We start from the raw sequence: 27158 nt of genomic DNA on the forward strand, positions 1-27158 counted from the left end.
TTACTTTAACAAAGAGTGTATTCAGAACACAGAGTTGCTCACCTAATAAAGTTTCTCTGGAACATGCCAGGTTGCTGACAATTTACCTTGTAATAGCGAAATTTCTGACATAATTATCTAACTTTAACAACTAGAAAATAAAACAGTGTTCAGCTCTGGTTGTGTACTATGTAGCATTTTCTATGTTTTGATTTCTTGTCATTAAATTGTCTGACACTTGCCTGAACTCAACAAAAAAAAAAAAAAAAAAAAAAAAAAAAAAAAAGGTTTCTTAATCTAAATGAAGACACCAGAATATATATCAGTAATTTTATTGCCATACAAAGATAAAAGTAAAACAAGATGTCTTTTTCTAGTTTCCAGATTTGCTGTTGTGCCTTCTTATTTTTTCCTCAGTGGAAATGTCAGGGTCTTTGCTGATGTATCATACAGACTCATTTATTTTGGTTCCTTCTCGAGTAATTTTTTCCAATATAGCTTGCTCTGCACCTTCATTCTTTCTTCTATGCTATATTAACCTTGTCCTTTTGACTTTTATACTTAAGTAATACATAACCTCATATTTCAAAATGCTCTGAGATATCCTAGCTCTGTTTGTACTTAACTTCAAGATTCTGCACACTTAATGCAATAACGGCCCAGCGTGGATTCAAAGTTGTTCCCAAGTTTTCAGTGATCTGAACCTTTCCCATGTCAGAAATATTATTTTCTAATTCTGATTGACATGAGATTCTTTTACATCCTGATAAACAGTAACTTGTGTTTGAGTATATACTTTGTTACTTCCACAGTTGACCAACCAACACACCCAGGACCCCAGTAATTCTGCTACTTAAAGAGGCTCGGTGTGTAAAAGTATGCACAGGGGAGTAAGAGTTGCTCTCCTACATGCTGTAGAAGGGATGTAGGTGTAAATGATAACTGTGAGACTTTTTAAATAGGAAAGAGGTGGTTTGCGTAAGAGCCAAATACAATAAATGTTGAGGCTCCAGTGTTGAGGTACAAAATTAATGTAATAGAAAAAGGTATTTGGAAGTTATTGTGGTTGAAGACCTTGTGGGAAAGACAGAGAGTTTTGTCCTGCAAGCTTCTCAGAGGAAATCCTGACAAATATTTCAAATGAAACTTTTGACATAGTCTGTAGCTATTCCCTAAAGTATTATATAAGCCTTACTAGTTTAGGTAAAGAATTAAGACTTATTCAACTGTTGCCAGTTATCATCTTAGGATAATTAATTCAATGTGCAAACCAAGTTCCTATCTCATCTTATCAATAGCTGAAGTTAATTCCAAGCTGTTTGGCCTTTCATGTGTCTCAAACACACAATCATTTAGTAGTTCCTACAACAGTTATCCATTAGTGCACAACTGTTTTATCCTTAGTAACAGAGATTACTGAAAAAGATGCTGTTCAACAGAAAGTGAATTTTTAAGGCACGTCAGCTTTCAGTTTTTTGGAAAGAAGATGAGAATTGATATAGCAGCTGTAATTTTTTGTAAAGGTAGACCCAATATTCTCTTGCAAAATGTAAGAAAAACTATGTTGATAGATTTTTTAATTTACAAATAATTTATTATTGTACTATTAATTTAATACCACGATATCCTTGAGAGGAAATTCATAACTTCAGTTTCTGAAGTTGCTTATTATGGACAGTAATAGAGAAGAACACAATTTTAAAATTATAAATATTAAAAAAAGAAGTCAGCTTACAAATATATGTATTTTATTAGACATATAGTGCTGTAAATGTCACCTTTACATACGAGAAGAAACTTGACAGTAACAGACATTTTACATATTTTTTTCCTGGCTTCATTATGTGTGATATATATGATGTGGATAATGCTTGCTATTTTCAAAATAATTTTCATGCATATTTTGAGATGAATATGGAACAAGCTGCCAATTATTTTGAGATTTTAAAATCAGAAGTGGGCTTAAAAACATTTTCTTCCGCTGTATGACATTCCATATCTAATTTTTTTTAGGTTTTTATCCAAACTAATTTCAGGACTTTATGTTAGAAAAAATGTATTAGTAATAATGCTTCTATCATTAAATATTGTGCTATTTATTTTTCTGGGTTTTGCTTTACTTAACTAATTTTTTTATAAGCCCCCGCCATTTGTGTAAAACTCAGTATTCTGTCATTGCTTAGAGTTCAGACCTGCAGATAGTTCTGCACAGCAATAAATATCTATTCTGGTTAGCATGGACTTCAGATGACCATAATATGATGAACTTCAGATATTCCAAAAGCAGTGATAACATTCCTACTCACTTCAGAAGAACTAAACCTTAGGCAATATTTAATTTTTCTATATGCAATTGTATTTGGTAAGTTGAGGATCTGTGTCATGGGTACTTGTCCTTCAAAGCTGAAGATGCTCAAGAAGAATGTATTTGGTGGTCAAGGAAACAGGTTGCTCCTGTTTAAATCAAACAGTTCCTTTATAACTGAACCCTTTAAAATGTAATTTAATTGCAAATAACACATCAATGACAAGACTTTACATTTTGATCTACAGTAGTTTCTGGAAATTAAATGTTTTCATTTCCATCCAGGATCCGAGTGATCAGGGCTTTGTCCCCGGATGCCACAAACAACCTCTGTGACATCCCGTGGTTCAATCTTTTTGTGGCTCACTTCTCAACCCATAAATGTAATCAATGAAGATATTTCCATCTATTTTCTCTGCTGCCTGTTAACTCTGAAAGTCAGGGATCGGGCCTGGGTGGGGAAGCTTGTTGTTGCTTTTTCCTCTTTCCCCCCCCTCATTTTATTGAGGTACATTGTAAAGATGTACCTCATGCATTGCAGTTGTAGATTGATGCCTCTGTATACTGCTCTCCTCCATAATGCTAACATCAAAGTGAATATTTTTCTAGATTTCCTTTGGCATACTATTCTTCCTAAGGTTTAAAAGTTAGTTTATTACTCAGAATAGCTGTGGTTCAAGGATCCTCACTGTAAAGGCCCACAGGCTAGAAGAAAGATAGCTGTGGCCAAGGGGAAAAAAAGGAACAAAAATCTCTTAGCCTGTATTTTTAAGAAATCCCAGGAAAACATATTTTTTCTTCTCAAAAAGTGTCACAATTCAATTTTATTCTTTAGTCAAAAAAAAGCCCCCACAGCTATTTAAAAACATGCATTCTCATGTCACAAAACTCTCACAAGCAGTGATTTTCACTTAAGAACAATGGAATTCTGCACAGCAGTCTGTGCATTAGTCTCCTTGGTTCTATGTACATAAAATTTCTGGAATTAAGTATATAGTAAAGCACACTGGTTGACATTTTCCATCTTGTGGAAATGAATTGAACTCTGTAGAAGCATTCAGGAAGTTCAATCCTGCTGACCTAAACACTGGACATTTTTGAAAATTTCAGACATAATTTATAGAAGATAAGCAGTAAGGCAAGAAAGATGAGAGAGAAAGGAACTAACATCTTTATGATAGAAATCGTGGATGCTTAACAAAGTGTCTCCTAATCACCAACTTTAGATGTAGACAAGTCAGCCCAGAGGATCAATGATTTTCACACAGAATTTTCTGTCTGCCAGTGACTAGAATTCCCAATCTGTGCTTAAATTTGGAAATAGTTATCTAGTAATTGTTCATGCTTTGAATGAAGACACTACTGGGTAATAAAATCTTTATAAACATCACTTATTCACCCATAAAACAAACCAATGACCTAATGCTGTAATTTACATTTTAAATCTAGAAATTTGAACAAAAAGTAGTTTTTTCTTTAGCATATGTTTTTCTTGGGTGGGCAGGTGAGGCCCAGTCTTGTTAAACCAAAAATACCGTACCTTCGTGTTTACTCAATAACAAGAAAAGCAGAACAGAGTATTAAGGACTGATTGATGAAAATATCTGACATGAGCTCATGCAGCATAACTACTGCTTTTATCTCAGGACTCCTCTGCAAAGGAAAGGCATTATGTGAGTGAAGTTATAAATTGAGCATGAAAATGGTGAATTGGTTGTGCACTGGTTGCCTTCACATGGGTGGATGTTTAACAAACCCAGGTGGTTTATGATTGCTGCCCATGTTGCATTTGGTGAGGTATGTAGGAGCTGGTGCTGGAGAGCCATTTCCTTGTCAGTGCTTCATTCTCTATAGGTGCTCTTCCTTCCCTTCCTCTCCCATCATCTAAACAAGAGGCTCTTGCCTCTTAACTTTTGTGCCTCCTGTAACTGCAATCAAAATACAAGGTGACACTGACTAAAATTCCACTTCTGAATTTCAAAAAGTTAAATCACTTGTGATAATACTTTCTTTTAATTTGGATTGAACTATTTAACCATAAAAAAAAAATTAGTTTCTTATCACTTATAAGCTAAAATCCTGTTTAATTTCTATTGATGCAAGGTTAGAGAGGAAAAAAATAGAATTACATGAAAAGGTCTTTAATCAGCAAAGTGTAAAAATTACCTTCTTTTCAGAGGGATACTCTCATTATGATTAAGTGGAAGAAGAGGTAGCCATAGCAAGCTATTAACACTCTACTAAAGTTTCCTTTCAACCTTCATGCATTCCTCTTTCCCAAAGCTCCCCATCTCTTTTTCTTTTTAAAAATTACTATTATTACTACTACTACTACTACCTGGGGAGGAGGGGGATGAAGTGACTAATAAGGGAAATATTTGTTTTCCTTAAATGTCAGATCACCTGAAACACTGACTGTAGAGAGGGGCAAGTTCAAGTGCTTGTCACATTTTCAGAGTTTTGATTCTGAAAGAAAGGACACATAATTCACCATTAAATGGAGAATTTCCCTAGCATCAAAATATGTGTCTGTTAGGGAAGATACAACCCATGTGTTGGGGTTTTTTACTGCCACACCCAAGTGTTTCAGCAGGGAAGAGGTAGGTCTATCTATTCATTCACAATATAGATAGATATTTAATATTTCCTTTGGAAGAATTGAAATGTTCTGAAATGTTTAATTCCAGAAAATGAAACTTAAATGTTTAATTCCAGAAAAATTTGAACTGAATTTTTCAAAACTATCTCACTGGAGATTCATAAACTCTCAAGGTGCAGGAGTCCAACAGATTAAAGCAGCTTATGATATCTTAAGAACTTCAGCCTTCAAAGTTGTGGCAAAAGTAGAAGATTTTCAATTCTTCCTTCATAGTCCAATGGAATTCATATATTCCTTTTCCAAATGTATTTTCTCACAGGAATGTCCTCAACTGTAAATGCAAGAATTTAGAACTAGTCAAGTACACTCCAGTCATCTTCTTCATAGCCAGAATCCTCCCAGATTTTGATATTCTTAAAATGGATAAAACTTTATAAATAAATTCTCTTCTGTCCACATCTTTGTCTTCCTCTCTGGTTTTCTATATATCAGAAAAACACCTGACATAAATTGACTCCTTGAGTATTTTAAATGAAAATTATCTGCTATCAGTTTAGCAACAGTAAGAAAAAACCTATCATTTAGAACCTATTACCCCCTAGCAGTTCAGTGGCTGCATTTTCATGTTGGAGTCCACAGTTTGAAAAAGCAGAAGTTTATTGTGAAATATTGGCTCAGTCTTGAAACTTTCTTAAAAAAAATACTTAGTGCTTAATTAACTTATTCCTTTGCATGACAGTAGGATCTGGGGAGTTTTTTCTGTTTGTTAAGTACTAGGATGACTAGCTTTCCACTTCTGGAAAGTGTTACTCTCAGGAGGGTAAAGAATTTACAATTAGGGAAAGAAAAAATTCAAAAATTATAGTACTATGAGCATGACATCTCTGTCTGAGAGTTCTAATTTCCAGACACAGAAATGCTGGTTTGCAGACCACATCAAAAAAAAAAGGGGGAAATATCATTAAATATAGGTTTGGAACCCTTGTTTTCCTCTATAACATTGTGTACTTTTGCTAAACTCACAATGTTAGGATGTCACAGATTGTAAACAGAAGTTGCTAGAGTAGGAACAGGTGGGTATAAATTCAAAGAAAAATAAGAATTCATTTGCCTAACTAAATCTGTATGAATTTAGCACATGCTAAGGGAAAGAAGAAATAATTAAAAGAAAAATGCAATAAAATCTCTGTCTGATGAATGTTTAGTGTCTGGCCCTGGACCCAGGCCTACTAGGACATGATTTCTGCAGGCTGGGGCACACAGCTTTAAAGTCCTTATCTCTTCTCAGGAATGTTTCTGGATTTTATCCAACCATTTTTAATACTAAATTTGTAAAAAACTCCAGTAAAAAAGCCATCCATTTCTGAACAATATATGTTTTCATTAAACATAAAGTAGCTGGCTCTGGGCAAATGGGAAGATAAATGTATGAATGAAATCCAATGTTCTGTGCTGCAACAACATGGGATACTGCAAACCTGGTATTTTTGCTGTACAAAACCCCACAGTAGTTATTTAGGAATTGAAAACAAAACAAAACAAAACAAAACAAAAAGTAGTAGAAGCAAATACTGAAGTTACTTTAGAGGCATGAGAACTTAAAAAATAATAGAGAACTTAAAAATAATAGTAGAGTGACAAGAGGAATGTTATAGTGTAAATTTCTCCACTGTCCTGCAAAAAATAGGTCAATCTACAGACATCCAATGTAGAAACCTTTATAGAAATAAAATCCTAAAATAAATGTCTCTCCCTCCCCAAAGTGTGTGTGTGAGGGGTGGTTGTCTTGCTCTGTTAGGCTGTGGTTCTTGTTACTGAGGTTCCTCAGGTTGTTATCCATGCAACACACATGTGTAAGACACAGAAGTTGGAAAACTTCACCAACCTGAAGGAGAGAACAGAGGCCCCTCAGGTACAGACACATCAGATGTCATCCTGTCTCTCTGTTTAGGCAACTAAACTTCACAGAAGGAAGCGGATCTAGATGAATAACCTTGGGTATCCATATGTGTGTCTGCTGTGCACTCAGATTTATGTCTGTGGATGTCAAGTCAATAGACCAGCAGTGAGAGATGCTCAGCTGATCAGCCAGGGCTTTCTGACTTACAGTGCCTTGACTTGCTCAGGACTCTACTTGTTGATCCTCCTTGCAATCACCTGTCTCTTGTGGAACTGCCTATATGTAAATGCCTGAAGATGACATCCCTCAATTTTGAACAGGAACTACCCTTTTCAGACCCCACTGGATTCCTTAATTCTTGTCTTTCGTGCAAACCTCCAAGATTTGTGTACAGTTATGTAGCTGGTGAGATTCTCAGCAATGGGCTGCTTTCAACTTTACACTTGCCAAGACACAATGAGCATAATGTTGCCAGATTTGGAGGAAAAAGAATCTGACTGCTCAATAGTAAAACTCTTCTATTGTCCATATTGCTAAAGGGCCCTGCTGCTGTCATGCTGTAGACAGGAGATTAGCTAATGAGACTGTCTGTGAGAGCAAAGAGCTGGTTCTTAACACACAGCTAGTTTTATAGTCTGTGGGCAATAAATGCTTACACTAATTCCAGCATGGTTTCCCAGAATACACAACCACAATTTACAAATGGACTCTCTAATTTTATTGCTTACTAATAAAATCTGGTAAAACAGTTCATCTCCTTTTCCTAGACAATGACTTTCAGAAGCTGAAAAAGACCTGAAAAAATCAAATTAATTCATTGAACATGAATTATAAATGTGAGATCAGGACCGAACAGTGTAATCTGAATCGCTTGCTTACCAACCACTTTTACACACATTTCATTGAAAACGACCATCTTATGGCTGCACAGGCTGGTTCAGTAATTCTGCTGTCATGAGTACAACTGTAAAATAAACACAAGAGACTAAAGGAGACAGTGAGAGAATGAAGTTGCCAGCTGGAAGCCTTAGCAAAATGATATTCAATGACATTAAGAACCATTCAGTACAATTGAACCCTGTCTATACTTGGCAAAATATTCACAAAAAATGTAATTGACTGCTCCTCTCTGAACTTTGGGACTGTATGGAACTGATCTGTCTATGAAGATTAGATGTTAAGTAATGTCTTTTCTTATGTGAGGTCTTCATTACTCTGTGGCTAGTGGGTAGGCTGCAGTATACTTTAGAAATATTTTGCATATTTTGTTATCAAGATTTTAGCTGGTATGGCTTGTGGTGACATTCTCTTTTTCTATCCCCTATTTTTTTCTCCCTGTTCTTCTTTATGACTTTTTTATGCACATACCTTTAATAGCAGATTTTTGATTTGTGCTTTTTTAAGTCCTTGTCCTTTTTTTTATCTGTATGTTCTGAGGTAAATTGGATGCGCTTTGCTGTTGTTTACTTTACAAAGCACAATTCCCTCCCTCTAGAAAAAAGGTTATTTTTCAAGTTTGCTTTGGATTAAGACATTTTCAAAGGAGACATTAGGTGATAGACAAAAGGAACAAAAACCTGAAAGTTTTCTGCATATAATCCACTTTTAATTTTTGCAAAATATACACAAAATATTCCACAAAAGAATCCTGAAGATCAAACTAACAAAGTCAGTTTTCCTTCAGGTGTTGGATATCTTCCTGTTAGCAAGCAGAGCAAACTGATAGCAATGGTTATGTGTACAAAGGGAAAAACCTCTGAGCAACTTTTTAGTGGAAGGTGTCCCTGCACATGGTAGGAGGGGTGGAATTATCTGATCTTTAATCTTCTTTCTAACCCAAACAATTTTATTATTCTAGGATATATTATTTTATACTTATGTTTGTACATAAACACAGGAAAAAGTGACAGTCTACGTCTAGCCTCTAGTCTTAGTATTAGATATATGTGACAGTCTGTCAATATATTCCTGAAGGCTTTCAGCTAAAGTTCTATCAAACCCTGCATTTGGATGCAATCCTAATTTATAGTGTAACTCAAAATCTTAGTAATATCTAAAAGAAACCCTGAAGAATTAGCAATAAGATATGCTACAATAATTTTTTTATGTGTTAAAGATGGACACCTGATTATTTATATAAACCAACAAATTCAGTATCTGTACTTACCTCCATATCCAGGAACACCCTCCATCCCATGAGCAGTGAAACAAATCTTACTATATTTAATATTGATAAAAATCCACTTTTATTTTGGTTTCCCAAACAGTAAAATGCATTTTAATACAGTAATTTTCTAGACAAGGAATAAAGTCCAAGGACGGGACAGAGGTGTGCCTTCTATGAAGCAAAATGGCACAGACACCACAGTCACACTTAGGCCTGAGTTCATCTCACCAACTGCATGGCCTTGACCCAATGTCCCAAACAGGCATCACACAGACCCACAGGATTTTATTGAACGTATGAGAAGATGGAGTTCATCTCTGGAGACGAATTCAGATGGTGTGTGGGCTGCAAGTGCAAATCAAAGGGTTTGTAACTGATGAGAGTGAGGAAGAGAAATTCCCCTGCATCTGTATCCACTGCAACTTTCCCAGGGCTGATGCTTTCCAGTTTCAGTAAATTGCATTGCTGTAACCAAAATGGAATATGGTGAAGAAATGAATTATCATTGTTGGCTTTGAATCAGAGAAGACCAGATGCTATCCTAAAGCCAGTGGAAGATAGTAGCAAGCATTTCTTGCAAATCCTAAAACACAAGAACATTATCAGTCATAAATCATCAACAATATTTCTCAACACTTTGTCAGCTAAATATCTACAAAGAAGGTCACACAAATCCAAAGAAAATTCAGATTCATCAATTATCTAGCTAGTACCTTATTGATTTGTTTCTAAAACTTGTTCCCAAGAGTTTACTGAAACTGAGATGTTTATATTAATATTTTTTTTTCAATTTAATAAAATAATTTCCCAGAAATTTTGACTCCCACTTTTTTCATGGCAAAATTGTTCTAGTACCCCTAAGTTATTTTTACCTTCAAATGAATATAAAGTACTAATGCTGTGATGAGTTAGAGTCTTCATTTCAGAGCTAGAGATATCAAAATAGGTGTTCATTTTTCTATACCCTGATGCCTTACTAATTATAAATGTGTTAGCATTCATCCTCCTTTCAGCTCCCTAAAAGGAGGAGGTAAATCACACAGACAACCTAGCTTCCAACTGTTGCTCCACAACGCAGTTCTCTGGTAGGACCTGTTTCCTCTTCCCCAGTGACACCTTGTCAGCTACCTTTGGACATTTCAAATGGCACCAGGAGCCTTTGTTTGGGTAACTGCATCGAGTCCTTCCTGATACACTTATAGTCTATCAGAAAGTATGACATTTTTTTTCTGGGAATCTTTTCTGATTGATCTTAAAATAACTCTCCAAAATTAGCCTTTTTAGATGAGATTTCATTTTTCTGTGGTGATGCATCCTCTGGTAAGGCCATGCAACCTTTGAGAATCACAGTCGTGATGAGAATTCATTTTCTACAATACTTAATAGCAAAAAGAAAATTGCTTGTTTTTTATAATGACTGTAGCGTTATACTACGACTGTAGTAAAGTGAAGTCTCTCAGTCAACATGAGAAATGCCACTGATTATGTGGATGACTATGACTATATTTATTGCTATTACAGTATCTAAATATTATCAGTGCAGGATAAAATGTAAGCAGGTCTAAAGTGTTATGATAAGCAGGTCCAGCTAGAAGCACACAGGTTTAAAGTCTTTGGCGTCTTTGGCCTTACAGAGTGAACAACTGGAAAGCAGCAAAGCACCTATCTAGCTACTTCAGGTTTCTATCTCTGTGTGTGATCAGATCTTAGCATTTTCACTCACCTCTCCAAAGGTGAGTGTTCCCTGTCTTTGGGCTGGATGTACCCTGCAGACCTCCCTGCCAGGGAATGATCAACCCAGAAGCTTCCTGCAAGCTTAGAAGACCAGTTTGCCCAGCTGCCCCAGTCTCCAGCAGAATTTTATACCCCTTTTCAAGCCTGTTTGTATCAAAGTCAAGCCAATTATCACAACTCCCCTAACTGCGTAATGCATTCATATGGGAGAAATCCAGACACTTCCTCCTACCTACCTGGTGTTCTGATCTTTGGTCAAATCGTATTGCCTATCAGAGACAACAGCTAGGGAGGGGGCAGGGTGCACCTGAAGATCTGATTATCTTTTCTTGTCATGTCAATGATCTGATTTGCGAAGCGCTAAGGAATAGTACAGTCTTTCCATGAGATTTTTTAGATTCTGTCTTCAATTGACCAACATATGACTTGTTTGAAAATGGCAGAACAAGAGATTCACTTTGTCTCAAGTAATCTGCATTAGGTTCTATATAACACAGGTATTGAAGCATGTTGGTATTGAGACTGACTCCAGTTGTTTTCACATTATTTAAATGAGTGCAAAGTCTTTAAAGTAGATCCCAGATGTAAGCTGTCCTTTTAGGTTAGTGTAATTCCAGTGATGCCAATGGAGCTGCCCCAGGTCCTGCATCATGCACTTCCCTTAAATGTGGTTCTTGGTGACTGTCTCTACATTCCAGATCATTTCCAGCTACTGTATTATATTGTTTCTAAACATTTTTTTTTAATTTTAGGGTTTTTGAAATTAATGTAATTTTATAAATCTCAAAAATCCCTTCAAAACTGTAAAGGTTTCAAGAAAGTTTAGGCTGGATGCTTAGTCGGGGTCAGTTCTTTGCTTGTGTTAAATTTGACATGGCAGGTGTCTTACTGATTCTCTATTTACTCCATTACAGCCCTTTTTTAGAAGGAGATCAGTACATGAAAAATCTGGAGATGATGCTATAATATAACAAAGTAACAATGATGATACAATTTAATTTAAAATATATGTGATTTTTTTTCTAGTGATCCTTTAAATTATTCTTGCTATATTCTGTCTACATTTTTGGTAAAGAAACAAATAGCTTCTTGTAAATCTATTCATATAATTTAATCAATCTCCACTTGAGTCCAAAAATTATTTGGCTCCTTTATCAGTTGAACATCTTGGTCCTAATGATGAAGATATTCTCAGGACTCTTCAACTCTCCCAGCTGATGTCAGCCAATAGGCACATAAGTCAGCCAGAAAGCTGTTTGGGGGTGTACTGAGAAAAAAACAAAAATGGGGAAACAAATCAACACAAAGAACACCATGGGTCATATGTCTTTCAGTTAAAGGAAGTTTTTTTTCCCTATGGGGGAAAAAAAAGTTTTAAGTACAAAAATAATCATACAGTCTCTTCTGAGACCTCTTTCATAGCAACAAATGTAACAAAGAGCTGTTGTGACATTGGATTAAAATGCTTTTTTTACCAAAGTAATGATTACCTCAACCAGTTCAAGCAATTACCCCAGTTTAGCCAGTGGCTCCAAGACAAGAAAGAGATCATTTAAAATACTTTTACTTATATCAACCTGTTTACAACTCTTGCAGTTTCAGTACTGAGCAAGATTTAAAGGGAAGGAAAACCAAGAGGCCTTCTTCAGTATGTTGGTTATTGCCTTGCCAAATCAGCTGTCTGTGTACAGAGCCAGTCTCTGTGTCACTTGTGACCTCTCCTTGGCTTCTGGTCAGAGAGCTTAGGAACTGTTTCTTGTTTAAAAGAGCCCTCAGAGATTATTCTTGGAGAGGGTTATTTCTGTAAACCAGAATACATTGACTGAAAATTCTTTTCCACAGCCTTGCAATAGGAGCAATTGGATGCACTCTTTCCCTACTAAATATTCACTGGGAAACAGAAGATGGAATTTGAGGTTTACACCCCCACTTTTTTGCTTCTTATTCATCAATTTACCACACTCAAGGACACTGTCTGGTGTCTATGCAAAGACTTTTGAAGTGAATCAGTGCTGTCATCACAAAATGAAGGTTGGTCCCTGTCTTGCAGAATTAGGTCAATGCTAGGGAATAAATTTCTGTGTCAAAAACAGTAGCACTGGCAACTTAACAAGAATTTGTTTGAGAGACTGCAAGAACATACATATAAACATGAGTATTTAAAATTGCTATATATTTGTCTGGAAGTCAAACATTAGAAATTTTTTCTGTCTATGTAAGAAAAAGATTTAGAGGAAATAATTTTAATAACTTTAAAATTTAGAGCAAATTTTTTTTATTTGTTTCTTCCATTAAAAAAAAAAAAACAAAAACCCTCAGACCCTGAGATGCATTATATAGAACAAGAAAAATAAACTGTTTGATACAAACTTAAACACATATGCTTTATCTTTGGCATACAATTTTTAAAAAATTGAAATTTTCAAAATGCAAATTCTTAAAAAATTAAAGACTGAAATGCCTTCCCAAATATCAGTGTGAAGTTTTCCAAATTTTCCCCTTCTCTGACCAAATTTATTCTCTCAGAATTAACTTCAAATTAAAGAACAATTTCCATCTTTTAAATTTCATCTTTATAAGAAGCAACTTTGTGCTGAAGAAAATATTAAATGTCAACATTGCTAATGTTAATCCGCTGAATGAATAGCAGAGCATTTTTTTTTTACTCTCAAAGAATAAATGCAGGCAAACTATAAGTGTGACATTAATATTCATATTTACATCAATAATTTCATTAATGAAATCTTGTTAATTCTTGGCTCTTTAGTGAGTTGACAGCTTGAGAGAGCCATATCTCTGTGTCTCCAACAGGACATAGCTGCAGATCTGACCCTGAGCAAATCAGCTGGATATTGAAAATAGCTGCTCACCTCCAAGTGTCTGACATAGTACTGCAGTACCACAGACACATCCAGTGTCCAAAATAGAGTTTTTCAAAGTGCTGGTCAATTATTTCTCACTGTGAAGATGTCAGAAAAATGCCTATAAGTCAAATATTGCAGTCCTCAGTTTTACCCTTTGTGGATTCACCCCCTAAGTTGTCACAATAATTTGTTTTATGGTAAATTGTCCTAGTGAGTCCAGGGTGAGTGATGGTGGGGATAGCTGAGTGAGTAAAATGATCAGAGCTCTTGTAAGGAATCAGAGCTCTGGATGAAGGAGAGATTTTCTGTTCTTTATCCCAAGATGTTGGGATACACATGGAATAAAGCACGATTTAACAGAAGCATTGACGACAGAATTAAAACTTCTAAAATTAGTCAAAATTCTGAATTAAAACATATTTCAGTAGATCAGCATTGTCTGAACTCACATACTAGGAAATATTTTTTTAAATTTACATATAATTTGGGGGTTTTGATGATTTTAGCAGAAATTGAATAATCACAGATAAAAATAAATATTAAGTATTTTTTTAAAAAAACATATTCATCAATTACATGGTCCATAGATCTTTAATTGAATAATTTCCATCAACTGAATTTCAGCAATCACAGTTCAGAAGTTCAAAAGTACATCCTTTTGAGGATCTAATGAGGCTAGATTTTCACCTCTTATTTACATTCTTAGACACTTATCTGATCACTCTCAAATATCCCCAAAGCACACTTTGGTCACAGCCTTCTCTTGTGCATGTAAATCCAAGGTAAAAGTCCAACAGCTCTTTTTTGAAAAATAAAGGAACATGAAGCCTCTGAGGGGTAAAAGAAGGTGGAGTAGTTAGAGAGAGCTACACTTTTACTGGTTCGTCTCTTTTTGCCTCTGAATCCTGTGGCCCCTTTGGTCAAGACAGAGGGTATGAAAGTTGGAGAGGAACCTATTTGAGCTATGGGTTATTTAGCCAACAGACCTTTTCCATGCTCAAGCCTGAATCACTGAGAAGCCTAAAATGGCAATTGCAATCTGAAGTCTGACATCAAAGGCCATTCCTGGCTTCCATGTCTTCATCATGTCTACCATGTGTTCTACAGCGAGAAACACAGTAGCCTTGTTGGCGGCAAATGCTGAATAAACACAATCCTCTGCCAAGAAAAACATTCCCAGTTTTCTTACTTCATGGGACCCACCTTCTTTCAGCACCAGCAGTTCCTGTTGACTCACTGGTGCAAGAAAGCTTCTTGTGCCATCTCAAGCTCATTGTCCCACAGGTCTCTTAGGTGGAACTCCCAAAAGAGCTAAAACTAACACCTTGTTCACATAGATCACAGCATAAACCGTGAATCAGGCTATACCTCCATGGCTACAGTGTAGTGTAAATCTATTCTAATGATTTATCATATTGGACTTGATAATCCTTGTGGGTCCCTTCCAACTCAGCTCATTCTGTGATTCTCTGATTCTGTATTTGCTTTTCTATTTCATATAAATAAAGTTGAACATTTGGGAACCATACTCTGTCAATGTTAATATAAAATCCAGATGTCTGTTTTGTCAGCCTACTGCCTTATACTGGATGTTTGAATGTTCTAATTTTCTGCCCACTGGTGAGTTATTTAAGGGAACAATATGTGAGCGCATAAGAGTGTGTACAGCCCTGCAGCTGCTACAGCTGATGCCCCAGGTTCAAGATATGCACAGATGAATGATTTCAAGTCTCAAGAATAAAAAGTAACCAGCCATTGGCATTGGTATTTCACAGGACTGAACACAGGACTGTTCACTGAACATATCAACTTACATTATGCAAGCAGGTGATCATGCACAAAATGCCACTTTTATTTTTTTTTAACCACCCGTATGGGGATTTACCTTCATGTTTCAGGAAGCACTGCTGCACTGAGATAAAGAATTGTATTCTTTGCAAGCCTTGCCTTTTTTGCCAGCCATCTCCAGGCCTCGAGGCACATGGTTGCAACAGGATTAAAGTTTAATCAGATTGTCACGTAACCTACATTAGACCATATCAAGCAAGACTGAGTTTGGTCCAAGTGTCCTGTGCCAATGCTAAGTTGTATATTTTGTGTGTAAATTGCTAATAATTTTTCACGCCATAGCCCAGTTCTGATGACCTTTATTTGGGAAGGTTAACACTGTTGATGGTTCAAATGACAATTTTTCCGCTGAATAATTCTGAATGATTCCTTCTCAAGAACAAGGAACTGCTCTCAAGGGTGGTGCTTCACAGTAGCCACCAAGACCAGTGTCAGTAAGTAAAACTTCTCTACTGACTTGAAGGTATCAACTATGGCAACTTAAAATTAACTTTGCATGACAGTTTATAAGGTCATTGTTCTGACATGCTGTTCTTGACACAAACATATGTCCTTCACACAGAATCTGCTAAGGAAAAGCTGGATACTGCAGTCAAATATTCCTCCACTGCTATTTGGAAGGGATGTTGAAGCAACTTGATTTTGGTCTCAGAGAAAATATTTATTCAGCAGTAGAGCATATGAAGAAAGTTATGCAATATCTTATATCTTAGGATATATTTTCAACACTCTGCCAAATTCTGATCTTAGATATGTGTGGAAAAACTCATATTTCATCAACTGAATTAGTCAAAACTAATTAAGAGAAAAGACAGTAGGCTTTAGCACATTAATGCCAAATAGATTTGCTCATATATATAACTGAAGAGAGGAATGAATTTGCAAATACAGGGCCAGATTGAAGATTTCCCACTGATTTTTCTGGGCTTTGCTTCACACTATAAAGTAATTTCAGAAGCAAATGACATGTACTTACCAATGACTGTGTAGTGAAGAATACATTCATTGTTCTTGTAAGCTTCTTTTCAAAAGTAGTTAATACTATTTTTTCTTTTGTCACATAAAAGAAGTTTTCTCGAAAGGACTTTGCCAAAGTGCTACATAACTCCAAAGCTATACCCACTCCCACCAAGCCAATAGTGTTATGCTGGATTTCAGTCAGTGCTAGTGAGTGCACATTATGCCTTAAAAAGGCTATTCATGGTAAATTCATGTGTAAAAGGTATGGAAGTTTTATCTTTTCTTTAGATATGAAACTGAAACTTTGATTTTAAAAAGAAAGTAGCTTTCAGTAAAATTTTTATTAAAAATATTCCACAATCCATCTGAAATAACTACAAGAGAGATTATAAATTTTGTTTCTAATAGAATCAAAAATATTGTTGCAGATTTTTTTCCTGGCTTTGCAAACATGTACTTAATTTTCTGACAAGCAGCATTTGAAAATATCTGTTCTGTGACTGGATCTGCTATTTTTTTAGTGCATATGCAAGAGTGGGAGAGAGCTGTATTAGAGAAGCTTAGCATTTACCTTGTTATCTAATCAGCTCATTATTCAGCAGTAGTCAGAAAAGTAGCTCATATGCTGGAAAGGAGCAGAAAAGAAAACAAAATAGGAATTATAAAACTTCTGCCACTGTGCAGTACTATGGAGCTCTTATAGCTTGAATTATTACTGCATTTATGTTGCCTACATTAAAAAGAGAATACAATAGCAATGAAAGAGGAGGAGGAGGTCAAAAAATAGGAGGACAAGAATAATTAATAAAGCTTTGGAACAGCTTCTATGAAAGAAATTAAGAAGGAACCTCTACAAAAAGACATAAAGGAAGGAATATATAGCTCATTAAAATAGTAGGTGTGTAGAGCAGAAAATGATTGTTCCTGTCTTTGTCTTTCCTGCACAAGCTGATGTTATCTTTAGCCTGTAGCTCTGGAAATATTACAAAGTCAAATGGTTTAAAATATGTAATCTGAAAAAAATATTGGGAAAAATCTACAGTTGTTAGATAATAACATTGCCTCTGAGCAAAGTTGCTGATGAATATGTATGAAAGATCATCCCTACATTCTGAAGCTACTTCTATCCTTTTTCTCAGACCTAACTGTTGCATATGGATTCTTCTATAGAAAAGCAGAATACAGGAAAAATTTTGATTTTGCCTGACACAAGATTTCCTATGTTCTAATTTGGAAACTGCCACCCAGTTGTGGCCTGCAAATATCAGTTGTCCAGAGGAGGCAGAAAGGCTGCAGCGAAATGATAAAGTGGTAGACCACCACTGCAGTGTCAGTTTAGTTTAAAATGAAAAGTTAAAAGCACAAAAGAAAGACAAGAATAAAATAGCACAGAAGGCTTGATAAGACAGACATACAAATCTTTATTTAAAAACTAGTATTTTAAAGGATAAAACGTTATCATGTTACTCCTCATTTTTCAGGCTCTGCAACAGGACTAAACAGTACATGTGGGATTATTACATGTTTTACTCATAATTCATTAAGCAATAATGCTATGTCCCAAGTTTGCAATGCTTGCTGATTTCAGAAAAGATTACTTGTTTTAAAGACTGTCTGCTCAATGTTTTGGTCAGTGTGGCTGGATGCCTTCTGCACTGAGAGCACATAAACCACAAGCAAGGTACCACCCACAGCTGCTTATAAATGCTTTTTAGCAGACCTCATGGACTGTAGGCCTTTGATTGAGCCCTCAGTGCCCTGAGCAGGACAGCTGCCAGCTCTTGAGTGGAAATTCATGTGGGATTTAAACAGCCATGGGTTTTCCCAGCTGAGGCTTTAAGTGTCTATCCCTTGCTGGGATGGTTTTCAGAGGCCTGGAGATTGCTTCAGCTCCAGCAGGACTGTGTGTAGTGCTGTGCATCATCTGGGGCAGTATGTGTGAACAATGCATCCAATGAAGCAGAATGGCTGCCAATCTGTCAGGTCTGACCCCTTCTAATATCTGGTTGCTCACACACCTCAACAAATAACTTTGAAAAGCATTAGTTGAGATACATTTGCAAAAAGAGTTATTTTTTTCATCTATTGAGATCCAAAGTACCATGAGAAAAATTAAAGCACTATTTTTGAGACAATCAACAACTAAAATTTGTTTTTAGATTATTTCTTAAGTTTCCAAGTTAAATCAGTCCTTTATATTCCAGTGTAACAGTTCTTGTGTCACTGTGATATCTACTAGGAAAAATGTTCTCTGAATTTTGATTAAAAAACAGTGGTTAGTGAATTTTTCTCATCCCTTCATTGGTTATAAACTCAGTATAAATTTAACCTTTTGACTCCAATTAGAGCTTTGAGATTTCTTGGGAACAGATGACATATTTACAACTCAATATGTTTGATTCATCCATCTGTTCTCTTCTGGCAGGTTGTAAATTATTAGGACACATGCTGCTTTGTGTATATCTTTCATGCACAGAAATGAACTGTGTGGGTAGGGTTTCCTGCTCTAATTGGTATTTAGGTTCTTCCATTGTGTGAAAGCTATACAGTAGTAATCTATGGATAGCTTTTTGATCTTCCCTAAACACATTAATTTCTGTCCTCACTGAGGGTCACCTCAGCAGTGGAGAGTCACAATAAAAAGGAAACAAGCATGTCAGGCCGGAGCAATGTCAGACAGTGTTGGACTCAGAAAATTGGCAGGTCTCAAACAGCTCCAAAAGTGGGAGAAAGTAAAGAAGGAGCCTGCTTAGACATAAAATGCATTTAGTGACAGTCATATCTTCAGTAAATGATGCAGTGGGAAAATAAATTGTTAAGCTTGTACATGTATTTCCAATCACAAACTCATTATCTATAGGAATAGCCATCAAGCCAAAAAAATCTATATTTTTCATCAAACCAAAATTTGTTACATTCCAACATATGTCACTTTGAACTGCTGTAGTTTATGTGAATGCACTGCTGGAATGAATTTTCTTTGAGAATTCTCCATTTATCAAGTTCCTTTTGGAAACTACAGTTACATGGCTGTCTCTGTTGGTGTGGACAGCCTGAAGTTTAAAAGCAAAACCATAGGGAATAGAAAAGGTGTAGAATGATTGTGCTGTAAATGCTGCTTCAACTGTGAAGTCTGAGAAGGCTAAAATAGCAATGCAGGTTTTCTGGAAATCAAACAAAAAGTTAAGACTGTACTAACCACATTAGAAAGATTATTAAGACGTCAAGGGATGATATTGTTGACAAGGCATCAAGCCAAAAAATATTTGTCCATAGCTGATAAGGGAGGAGGGTTAGAAATTGGAGAAGCTTAAGCAGATATTTATAAAATTTTGCTTAGTACAAAGAAGATCCCCAAGGACTGGGCCATGGTTAGCACAGCCCTATTATTGAAGAGGTGTTCTAAGGTTTTACTTAGAAAACATATATCAATACATTTAGCCTCATAAGGGACAGAAGTGTTTAATGAGATCAAATAAAGATACCCTTGGAAAAATTGACAGCCTGAGAACGGCCACATGTTCTCAGGAAGTGGAGATCATGCTTCAGCTGGTTGGAATTCCTGGAGGATATTATTACTACAGAGGTGCGGGTTGATTTGCTAAAGTAGCAAACACAAACTACAGAATTTGCACTGTGAATGTTCAGGTATTTTGATCATGTAAACATCCTAGAACTTAAAACTGGTGAGATTAATGTTCTCTGAATCAAGGACAAGTGAAACTGATTAATGAAATTCAAGTTGTTTCTTAAACTCGTTTGGATTAATGTTTTTAAACCATTGTCAGACTTAAACTTTGCATTTAGAATTTCTCATATATTGTAGGATTGGACACAATGAAAAAATACTCCTGAATGCTCCCATTTCTACAGTATTAAGACTAAGAGAAATGCAAAAGAAACAGATAGCAAAAGGAATGTGGAAACATTTTAGAATGTCTCTAAACTATATTCTGCTACCTGGGAGACTCAGCAGAGCACTGTGTGTCTCTAGTCCACTACAGAAATGTAGCAAACTTTAGCTTGCTTTGGTTAGTTTGTGGACATGGACAATGCTTGGTACAGGCTTAGCAATTCTTTGCAAAGTTCATGTGTAAGTACGTTTAAAATTAGAATCACTTTAAGATGAATGGTTTTGTTTTTGGTTTAGTGCATCAATTTACAGCAAATCTACTGGGATTGACTGATTTCTTTTTGACTGCCAGTGGTGAAATATATATTCAGAAAAGATTATTAGATGAGCATACAAAGAGAAGCCATCTTTAGAGAATACTGAAGTTACTGTTCCAAGAAGAATTACTTTAGGAACTGTAAACTTTGCAACTTGGATGACTGTTGAGATTTCATGATCACCATAAAATTCCCAGATTGCATGGATTAGGCAGAAGAGTCAGTTAAAAAAATGAACACATGTCAAATGAAAGCTTTCCAACAGATCTTAAGGAAAGAGCTTTAACAATCAAATCAGATCAAGGGTAAATTATTTTGAGTGACAGGGGATTACAATAAGCCAAAGTAATAGCTAAATTCTCAAAATAAATATATCCCAAGTTATTCAATAAAGTCCAAGAGCCCTGTATGTATTAAAAAAAACAGAGATTGTTACTGTAGGAGTAACAAATATATGTGATGGGATGACTTTAACCTGTACACTTAAACAATTTCAGGTTTGAAATGAAAAAAATACAAAATGGACATCTATAAATAGTGGTTGCATCTTCAGTATTTTTTAAATTTCTGCAATGAAACCTCTGCTCATAAGAGAAAATTAAGCCTGCTGTTCTCACGTAAAGAAAACGGGGCAACATATCACAAAATCTCCCTTGCCTTTATGTAAAAATGAAATTTGTGTTATAGCATAAAATAAAAGATTTAAAAAGAAGATGATTTTTTTTCTCCTTCTCAAACTACTGTCAAGACATAACCATGAAAATTAATCCTAGCTCTGTCTCACAGACTTTTGGGCTTCTTTGCATATAGTGTCTCCCACATGTCAGATGAGTACAAGTCTTACCAGGAGACACAAGTGAGAAGCACGGAGTATTTTTGCTCCCTGATGGTGCAGACTGGGTTTGGTGTGTGCCAGCAGGGCCGCATGGGAGCAGCACAAGGCTTCCCTGGGGGTTTCAGGTGAGCCCTGCTGCTGCTGTGGAAGCTGTCCTACTTAGCATCAGCCTTAATCTTGGTCATTGTGAAATCTCACTGAAGCTCGCTCCCACTGATGAAGACACAAAATCAAGCAGTGCATTCCTGTGTTCAACAGCTATTTTCTAAGTTTTAGCATTGACATTGTGACTGCTAATCATTCTTATTTCCAATTGAGCCGTTGAAATGTTCCCCAGATTTTTGATTTAGCTTGATTGAGACTTGGTTTTTTGGCTTGGGATATGTTGAAATATCTAAGCTTGTTAAAAGTAGATGTTAGTCCAGATGGAATTGAAACCAGATTTCTGGGGCAAGGAGTCTAAAGTAACAAATTATTGACACATTTTATTACTTCTTCTGCAGTCTAAAATACTGGATAAGTCGCTAATAAAGATTCACAGTTTAGATAGTTTTTGGAATAAAGGCAAGCCATGAATTCTTTATGGTCAAACATGATATCTAATCACTCAAGTAACAGCACTTTGCTTAAAACTGCAGATGTCATTTTTGGATTAGATTTTATATTAGGGGTTTTTTTTGATGACCAAAATTTGGATTATTTCTTTGTTATATGAATTATCCTGTGTTACAATCTGACATCTATTGCTGTGTGGTGGGAATCTACAGAAAACTTGGCTTCAGTCACACTGCTCTAATGGCTTAATTGTTATTTAGGGCAGAAAATGTCAATGTTAACAGATCAAAGCCTTCTCAAAACTAAAATGAATTCCTTGGATACTCCAGAGGTTTGTATCCACATTGGATCATATTATCTACAAGTCTTGCAATAATCATTTTATGCCTATCTATAAACACAGAGCAGATGCAGGTTTCTCCTTCTCTTAAGGTCCTTGTGTATCCAGCATGGAGAGAAGCTGCCTTAGCTGGGCAGTCCATTCACATAGCTCTTGGTGCCCAGCAGATTTCACTGCTCTCCATTCACCCATCCAAGGGCTGACCTTATGTTTGACCAAAACTGGTAAGAAATTCAGTGAACTATCTAGACCACACAGAACGCCACAACTCTGTTTTGTGGAATGGATCTCCTTTTCTCATTGAATGAAGGGGCAGATTTTTGTGAGGCTATCGTGAAACTTGTGCTTTCCTAATTATAAAAAAAAATTCATTTCCGTGTGGGCTGCTTGATTGACGGTGAGTTTGGAATGAAGCCAGACTCAAAAAAAAAAAAAAAAAAGGAGACATATGGAAAGATTTCTTGCACCACCTGGACCTGGAAGTGGAAAAGGATTCCTGCTACTTCTCATATTTCTCCATGTCATTTTGAGAGTTTCAGGATGGTGAGTAGGAAGTTGACTGCCAGTTTATGTCTTACATAAATTTGGATGGCTTTCAAGCTCTCCGTTATCTTTAGAGGTGCTTGAGACAAGAACTGTTTTTCCTTTGGATGTTACTGAAAAATATACATAATCAAAAAAATACTATTTTTTCCATTAAATTCTGTACAAGACACTTGGTCACATTTGAAGTAAGGGATACTTCCTATTTTCAACTTATCACTTATTTCCTTATACAATTGGGTTTCTAGAAGAGCTGAAATAGTTATGCTTGTATTACAGAGGAAGTAATTAGGATAATGTTTTCAGACATTTAATTATTCTTTTATACTACCTAAAATAGAGAGAGAAGGGGCAGAAGTTTCAAAATTTCCCACAATTTCCTTTTCAGAAAACCAATAATTATTGTTTCTTATTTGCATTTAACTATTGATTTCCTTAGGGAACTTTGGGGGTGGAAAGGGAGGAGTCTATAAAAAAGTAGAACTTTTCCACCATAATAACAAAATATGTGGATCTATCATTGGAAACCCACAACCTTCATTCTGAGGTTTTCAGTGGAGCCACAAATATTTCTAAGAAATTGCCCTTCCCTGAATGTTTCTTTTTAATAGCAAATCTTCTGTGAAAAAACACATTTTGTAGAAATAGATCAGCATATTTTTGATATTTGGTTGTAGTGGAAAGGTTTTTGGGTAAATTTTCTTAACAGTTAACAGCCCAGTTAATGACATTGTTCACCTGTTTAGACTTGGAAATCTTACCCCAAAAAAATCTAGAATAAGTGTCAGATACATCAAGACTTTATAGGTTATATCATAGAAATTTTACATATAATTAACCAAGTTCTGTAAAGTAAGAAAATATAAACTTCATCAAGAGGAATATTTTGGAGAAACATGATCAGTGTAATTCATTAACATTCCAGGTGTTAAAATCAAACAAACTGAACAACAATAAAGTTACCATATCAAGGAACAAAGGAGATATTTTTCAAAACGTTGTACAAAGTTCCATAAGAATACAAAGAATAACCATGGATTCTGCAGACATACTATTCTTTTCACAGAAATTATTTGCACTACTAGTTACTAGAGATGGGAAAAAATAACATAAGAATTTCAACTGCAAGATATGAATAAATTTCTATTTTATGTCCTAGGTTATGTATATATGCTGAGTATTGCCAAACCAATAAACTATCAGTTCATAGAAGATTAATTCCTGTATTATTCTATAAGTAATACGCTGTGCAGGAAAAATAAGAAAATGCAGCTTTACAAAAATATTGAAATTCTGCTGATATGAGTTCTGACACTCAAGAATTAAAGAAAGCAAAGTGCTATTACTTCATTTTATCCATGTTGATAGGAAATAACTTTAGAGGAGTTACAACAAAAAAAAAAAAAAAAAAAAATCAAGTTATTCAGCTAAGGAATGAAGCAGTTAAGAAGTAATGTAAGTTAGAAATATTTTGCAGTGCCCTGAGAGAGAGTCTGTATATTCTGTCACATGTATTTTCTGTGCACAGATATATGCACGGGAAATATTCTTGCAAGTAGGAGACTGAAGCCTGAATATGGGATTACTTATTGTAGGCCACCCACAACATCACTGCATTGAGGTAACTCTTCTACCAGCAATGATTCAGTTAACCTTTGATTAAACACAGGAATTTAAACTATGGAAAGGTCTGAAACTTGACACAGTCCTTTGACACCTCCATGTCTGTCATTAAAGATAATCCTGTGTTAGGTACTGATTTTTGAAAATAGAATTAAACTACTTTGGTTCTCAATCCTAACCCTTCCATATTGCAAATGTAACCCTGCTGTGTTAAGAGACTTCCTGAATTACTACTTCTCCTTTCAAGTCTCTGTGTTTGTGAAGGAGCTTTCAAGGGAGCACGGGCGCCATCAAATTGCGAAGCTCCGTCAGCAGCAAATGAAGTGACTGTCCAGCTTGTAGTAATCAGTGGACCACAAAACTGACCAAGACCTCAGAGTCTCATCATGCCCCATTCTTCCTTCACTTTTTCACACCTTAGTGAGACAGTCACTCTAAGACAAAGACAAACAACATGTTAGTTATTTTTTTAATCTTTTCTTTGACTGAGAATCACCAATGCCATACCACTATTTTTAACTTTGTCTCTAGGGTGATCTCGCTCCATCTTTTCCCAGTATTTCTAGTCGGTTGTGTGATGGGACCTCTGTGATGACCTGAGAGGCCTGCACTCTCAGACATACTTTTATGCCTCTTTAATTGCTAAGTTTTCTCCTTTTTGTCAGCTCTGTTTATCCAGGTTAGTAAGAATATCTCAGTGGGAATCTCCCAGTATTTCCTCAGCCTGCTGGTTCTTTTCCTTTTTCCAACCTTAAACAGAGGCAGGTTCTCATTTTTCAGCTTTTGTGTCTCACCTGGATATAAAAATAAAATAAAGAAATTTAAAATAAAATTAAGATGGAGCACAACTCAGCAGAAAATGTCCACTGGAAAATAGTGTATGGTGTTCCAAAGTTCATATGCTGTGAAATATGAGAAAGTCTTTGGATTTATAGCGTTTTTGAGAAATTGCCCATCAGATTTTTGGATAAGTCATGTACTGCAGCCAATATGGAACAAGCAAAGTCCTGGCTGAGAATAGCCCAGGCACTGACTCTTCTGCAAAGACAGCTCTTACACCTGTTGCATCCTGGGATTGGGTTTTAGGGGTTCTTATTTGTGTTAGCTAGCCGAGTCCTGTGTACCCCCGCGCTTCCCCCATGTCATTCCCCCCTCCGCGGTTTCTGGCCCCATGCTGCCTGCCATTGGATTTCCCCCCCTGCCACTCCTGTAACCACTCCCCCGTCCAGCCCCACGACCCCACTGTGTCCGCCGCCCCATCCCCACGGTCCCACTCAGCCTGAGGCTCGGTGTCCGCCCCTGCAGTTCCCTGGTTGGTCGCTGTCCTACGTCATCATCGCATCACTCGCACGGATTGGGGGGGCGGCATCTGCCCTCCCTATCACATCCCCTATATCATCCCGCTCCCTCCCAGGTCCCGGCGCCATTTCCCCCACGTGGAGTGGGAAGCGCGGGTCGCTACCCCCCACTGCAGCCCTCAGTGACAATAAAACCTTCCTGCCTTCCTTTGTGGGTGATCTGGACATTCCTTCCCTCTTTATCTCAGATCCCATAGCATGGGCAACAGAACCCGGCAGACCCCGACCCATGTGCCGGTGCCAGCGGCACGCGGGAGAGATGCGGCGAACCCAGAAGTCCGGGGGTAGGTGGCACCGGAGGGCGTTGGAGCTGCCCCGGACCAGGCAGAAAGAGAGAACGCCGCGCCGCATACACCCTTAATCACCAGCAATGCTGTTAGTGACAGGACATCACCCACAAAGGGTCTGATCTTGGAATTATGGCAATAGTCCAACTTGAGCAAAGCAAAAACTGGCTGACAACAGAAGACTTCTCTTGAAGATAAGCAAGAATCCTGACCAGACTGCACAGGCAACAAGTGCCCTCCACAGCCATCTTCAAGCCACCCAGATGCCTCTGGATGCTGAAGTGTCCACCAGTCTTTCCAAGTCACTGAAAACCAGTTACATGACTTTTAGAGAGAGAATGTTTCATTTTTTCTTTTTCCCCAGAAGAAGCCTTTCAATCTGCCTTATTGACCTATACCCTCTTGCCAGTACTCGTAGGAGGTTCCTAGAGCCCAGCCACTCACAGCAAACTGAAAAAAGGAAAGAAGAGGCTTTGTGTTGTTTTCTTCTAGCTCCATGATGTATAGGCATGAAGCCTGAAAAGGACAGCTCAGTCCTTGACAGGTCTTTGAGTGGCACCTACTTAACTGTCCCAGTAGTGCAACTGCAGTTTACACGTATCTAGCTAAATTTCTAGTTCCTTTTCATAGGTGTCATATGAAGCAACAGTAAAAAGACTTCAAAATTATTAATTGCAACAGGACAGTTGGTAGGTTCTGTATGAATGGAGCCATTTTAGAAACATGCCTATGTTGATATTTGAAAGCATTTCATCTGCACCTTACAGAAAGAAGAAAAAAAAAAAGTACAACCTAGGGAAATTTTAAAGCTGAGCAATGCAAACAAGGAAAGATGACAAGAGTAGAAAAGACTCCTTTGGGGATGTGGCCTTTATGGAAGAAGGAAGGTGAAATCTTACCTTTGTCAGTAAAGTTCATTTTACAGTACCAAACAGGTCATTTCATTTTGGCAGGGTCCTGCTGGCTGCTTATTGGAGCTGCTTATTGTGCAATCGTTGTTTTTGATAACAATGTGCAGAGCACTGTCTGGAGACAAATACTTTGGGATGCACAGGGTAACCTGGTGTTTCCTGGTGGAATACCATGCTTAT

Source organism: Vidua macroura, chromosome 1 (genome assembly GCF_024509145.1).
Source record: "Vidua macroura isolate BioBank_ID:100142 chromosome 1, ASM2450914v1, whole genome shotgun sequence".
Taxonomy (NCBI): Eukaryota; Metazoa; Chordata; class Aves; order Passeriformes; family Viduidae; genus Vidua; species Vidua macroura.